Below are 6000 nucleotides of genomic sequence, written 5' to 3'. Positions count from 1 at the left end.
AATACAGGCTTGTTTTGAATTAGACATTCAATCTTTTTGTTGGAGAAATATGCTCTGATTTTATTCTGCTATTTATATATGTATGCATACATATCTATGTGAGTATGAGTATAATATTTTAAAATGTATTACATCTTAACCATTAACAATTTTTACAGTTCTTACTCATATTATTTCTAATGGAACTCAGAGACTCAAGTTAATAAGTAAGGGAACTGCCCCTATTCCAAATAAGGGTCCCTGAAAGCAGCCAGAAAGATGGGGTAGTATGCCCCTCATTTATTTTATTTCGTCCAAGCAAACAGTTGGCAAGAGCAGACATTTCCTATTGCCTGGGCAATGTTTTAATCACTGTTTAAATATTTGCCATCCTGTCTTTATTTTGGTTAGAATTGCTGAGTTAATGCAATACAGATTTGTACCTTCTGCTGAGTGAAATATATATTGCATCTTATGAACTAAAATTACAGTCACTTAAAGAAGTTTCTTCGCTCCTCCCTTCTAATACTTGTCTTTATTTCTGTGCATTATTTTAATCTTTTTATATATTCTCAAGGCCTGCAGATCACTGACAAATTATTCTCAACCAATTTTAACACGTTTAGTTTTAATAAACCTGGACCTATGTATGAATTGTGACAAAATTGACCTCAAAGAGGCAACTTCTGAGAAGTATTCCAGAAAATATCAGTTCTTAGAAAAATATCAGTACTAGACAGATAGACTGAGGCCAATATGAAAATGGATTTCTGCCTTAAGCCAATATTTGAGAGACAGTAAAGTCATGTCAGGGGCTCCTATGAATGGAACTGTGAAGGTTCTGGTTAATATAGACTAACTTGACCTCAGTTTTGCCTAATTTCTTTCTCCAAGATTTATCAAACTAGGTGCATTTAAAGATTTACATTTTAAGAATAGTAACTCTAGTTTCATTTGTTCTTATTCCCTACTGATAATGGAGGACCTCAAGTCCATGTAGTGACTTTTACGCAAGTTTTAATAAAATATTCTGGGGGCAAAAAGATATTAAAGCAGGCTAGGATGTGGTTGACCTTGGTTCAATTCTAACACTTTTTATTGTCCCCTGATCCCTTCCAGAAGTAATATCTGAGTGTAGAGCCAGAAGTAAACCCTGAAAAATGCCAGGCCAAAAACCAAAAAAAATAAAATAATAAAAAATAAAGAACTTCAACGTACTTCTATTTTAACATTTCACTAAAAGCATTTCTGTGTTTTCTAAAAATAAAATCCTTTTTTTAAACATACATATATCTCTTTTTCTATTTGAAGGAATTGGACAGAGAAGAAATGGGGGCAACTGTATGACACATAACTCTTCCTCCTTTCTCATAACCAAGAGTTAACTATTTTTTTATGCTTTTTCTTTCTTTTTTATTTTTTTAATATTTTTATTTAAACACCTTGGTTACAAAGATGATTGTGGTTGGGTTTCAGTCATATAAGATGACACCCCCCATCTATTGAATAAACACATTTTATCAGGTTCTTTTTTATTTTTGATCAGCTTCCCTTCACTAACTCCACAGTCCTCATTCAAAGAAGAAGTTCCAATAGAATTTTCTACCAGTAATACCAAATGGGCATGATAACCAATCTCTTTGTTTTTGTTTTTTTGGTTTGTGTGGGGGCACCATTGGGGAAGTATTCAGGGATTTCTTCTGAAGAGTCAATAATTATATTCAGTATTCACTCCTAGAAGGACTTGGGGACCATGTGAGATTCGGAAGATTGAACCTGGGTCATCAACTTGCAAGACAAGTTCCCTACCTGCTAAACTATCTCTCTAACACAGAGATAACCAGTTCTGAATCCCACAATTCCAAGAGGCCTACCTGATTTGAAAGAACTGCTCACTCTTTTGAAAAACACAATTTAAATGGAAAGGTCTGAGGATTCTTATTGTAACAGTGGCAGATGGTATTCTCTAACAACCCTTTTCAAAGAATACTAGAAATTTGATAAATTGTAAAAAAGAAATTTAGATGTTGATGTAATAAAGTTAACAAGATGCTGAGTAATTACCATAAAACCCAAAGGAAGAAATGGGACTGAGAAATATGAATAATCCTACCAAAATCCTAGCATACTGCTAGGAAATAGTTTCCAGTCAGAGGGAACCTAGATGCAGTTTAACAGGAAAAGAGATTGAATTGTTTAGAAGACCAATTCAACAAAAGTTGGCAAGATGGGAAGAAAAGTTACAGAAAAAAAGAGAACTTGATTTATGCAGAGAGAGCACCTTGCATATGAAAAGAATGCTGATCAGAGCATACATGTGACGGAAGATTGATATAATCAGCAAGACTAAAAAACTGTACATAGGGAACAGGATAAGGTGTTTAGAAAGTTTTACCTCAGGAGTGGGAAGCAATTGGCCAAAAGTAGTGGATTTGGGGGGGTGTTGTCTCTCTCAGGAGGGGGTTACACCAGGCCGGGCTCAGATGTTCCTCCTGGCTCTACACTCAGAAATAGCTCCTGGCAGGCTCGGGGGACCATATGGGATGCCGGGATTTGAACAACTGACCTTCTGCATGCAAGGCAAATGCCTTACCTCCAAGCTATCTCTCCAGCCCCAAGTAGTGTTAATATTTAACAAATATTAAAAGTCAAATGTAAACTGGGGGAAATGGTGGAGAGATATATTGATAAAGGGATAGATGTATGAACATTGTAAAACTGAAAGTCAATCATAAACAACTTTGTAACTTTGTACACCATGGTGATTTAATGGTTTTAAATAAAAATATTAAAAAAAATATCAGGGCTCGAGAGATAGCACAGCAGTAGGGCATTTGCCTTGCAAGCAGCCAACCTAGAACAGATGGTGGTTTGAATCCCAGCATCCCATATGGTCCCTGGTGCCTGACAGTAATGGTTTCTGAGTGCAGAGCCAGGAGTAACCCCTGAATGCCACTGAGTGTGACCCAAAAACCAAAATAAATAAATAAATAAGTAGAGGCAAAAAGAGGTAAAATTTAAAAGAATCAATTCTTATTTAACTGCATCGATACCATCAAAGTTCAAGAAATAAAAATTATTCAAAAAGGAACATAAAAATACAAAATTTATGACTAATATTAGTAAACAATTATTGAGCATGTAGAAAAATTAGAAAAATATAAGTATAAATATAAATTAACCAACCAAAAACTAATGCAGATGACAAAATCAATAGTTAGGGACATTAAAAATATTTTATAACTATATATCCATAAATTCAAAAATTTAATGAGAAAAAATAGAATGTATATAATGACCTAAATAAAGCTGCTACTGATAAAAGCTTCACTAGAAGAAATAAAAAGTAATAATACATTCTAAAAAAAAATATTACTGAAATAAATCACAGAGAAAAACGCTAAAAAATTAACAAAACGTGAATGAACTATTAAACTAGAATTTAAGTTTAATATATATAATAGGATTCCCTATTAAGAGGAAATAGAGAATACAAAGAAAATGATACCAACATAAGACCAAAGAAACAATGGCCAATTCTTTGCAAGCTAGAGGAAAAGTTATAAATTTGTAGTCTCAGAGTCAGAGTGATAATATAGTGAATAGGGTACTTGCCTTACAAGCACCTGACCTGGGTTTGATCCTCTTGTCCCACTTATGGTGTCCCTGGTCATTCAGGAGTAAGCCTAAACACAGAGCGAAGAGTAACTCCTCAGCCTTGCAGCTATGACCTCCTATCCTCTCCCGGAAAAGAACTCACACACCAAACAAGCAAACAAATCAAAACCCTCACAGTATCCAGGAAGTTCAACAAACCCCAAAGACAACAATATTTTAAAAATTACTTCATTTGGGGTCTCAGTGATAGTACAGCAGGAGGGTATTTATCTTGCATGCAGCCAACCCAAGTTGGATCTCCAGCATCCCCTATGGTCTCCCGAATACCACCAGGAAAAAAATTCCTGAGCACAGAGCCAGGAGTAACCCCTGAGTACTGCTAAACACCAAAAAAAAAAAAAAAAAAAAACCAAAAACAAAACAAAACAAAAAAACCCAAAAACATCAAACTCCATAATCTTCAATTGTAACTTGCAGCACTTAAGAAAATTAATTCAGAAAATCAGAGCATTTTTGAAAAAAAAAATCTGAAAATAATGGCAGTTTGCTCCTAAATTTGAAGACATGGTATAGTGAAGATATAAATGTATAACGTATAAAATGATCATTAGACACTATGTAATCCCCATCAATGTCTTAGTTTTAATAATGATACACAACATGAAGCTATTTTTAACAATTATATAGACATGCAAAAACCTACAAATAATCACGCTATTATTTTCAAAAGATTTAGAAAATTAAATTAACTCAATATTAAAACTAAATTATAAATCATAGTTTAAAAGAACAATGTAGTAATAATCAAGAATAAATAAATAAGTTAAATGAATTGAGAGTCTGGAAATAATTAACTATGGCAAAGATGATGCAACAGAATATCCATAAAAATAAAATTAAAATTAAAACATATTTCATGCTATAAATAAATATAAGCTCTTTGGGGGGGGGTTCGGGCCACTCCCATTTGATGCTCAAGGGTTACTCCTGGCTAAGTGCTCAGAAATTGCCCCTAGCTTGGGGGGACCATATGGGACGCTGGGGGAATCAAACCTCGGTCCTTCTTTGGCTAGCGCTTGCAAGGCAGACATCTTACCTCTAGTTACGCCTGGATAAGCGCTCAGAAATCACCCTTGGCTTGGGGGAACCATATGGGACGCTGAGGGATTGAACTGCAGTCCTTCCTTGGGTAGCGCTTGCAAGGCAGACACCTTACCTCTAGCGCCACCTCGCCGGCCCCAAATATAAACTTTATAAACAAATACTAAATCTTTTAGATCAAATTAAAAAGGCACATAATAACCTGTTAGAAGATACTACCAAAAAGTACAATATTAATGTCTGTTTTTTTAAATAAATTACTTTATTTTAAAGCTATATATTACAATTGCTTATAATACACTGTTCCTAGACCAATCCCACCATCACTATAAAATTTCCTCCATCATTTTTCCCAGATTTCCACCCACTCCTTAGCATAACCCCTTGGCAGGCACAAAATACTATATTTTATATTGCTTGTTTACAGATAAGAAATAATAAAATTATTTTTAAGTAGTACAAAAAGAAACTATGTGAAAAATATGGTACCTCAAAGCGAATCATTACATTATCATCAGAAGGTTTACTAAGCAATTTGCTGCTAGTTGACTTTCTGTTATTTGTTTTGTTTTGTTCTGAACATTAAATTAAATTAAACATTTAATCCATGTTTAAATTAGTGTGTTTCAACTGGGATGACAGTACTGAAAAAAAATTAAATTTATCATGCAGCCATATGTGCAACCATGTGATCCAGGAATTTCAAACCCCGTGGCCAATATTGTGGCATTTGTGAGGTATGTTTTCTGCTGCCAAGACTCCTGGGAGTATAAAAAAGCAGGAGAAGAGTGCCAGCTCTCACTCCAAAAAGTCCTGATGATACCAGTCCAATTACTGGCATACCTGGAGTTTTGGATTGGTTTGGCATCTGCAGAGCTCTACAGTTGAGTAATGAAGCTGGGCGAAGCAGCAGTTGTGGATGGTGAATACAGCTGGCGTGACTTCAGAAGGATAGAGATTTGGTTCACACTCCCCTCCCAAGACTGCTATATTCAGCTACATATCCAGAGTACCTATGATTTTTCATTGGTATACATCTCTTTCAAGAATTTAGTGAGTCTATGGAGCTGGCCAAAGGCAGATATGGTGACTATGTGTGTGGGCATGGTTTTAGCTGACACAACTCCAGAAGTGCAGAACGGCAGGGGTTAATGTCTGTTTAAGGGAAGTAGTCTTAAGCAGAATCCAATAAAGTAACAGTAAAGAAAAACAGATCTGGCAGGCTACAAAATTAACACACAAAAATCAATGGCCTTTTTATACACTAATAATGATAGGGAAGAAATGGACATTAAAAGAACA

Source organism: Suncus etruscus, chromosome 8 (genome assembly GCF_024139225.1).
Source record: "Suncus etruscus isolate mSunEtr1 chromosome 8, mSunEtr1.pri.cur, whole genome shotgun sequence".
Taxonomy (NCBI): domain Eukaryota; kingdom Metazoa; phylum Chordata; class Mammalia; order Eulipotyphla; family Soricidae; genus Suncus; species Suncus etruscus.
This window is presented reverse-complemented; position numbering follows the sequence as displayed.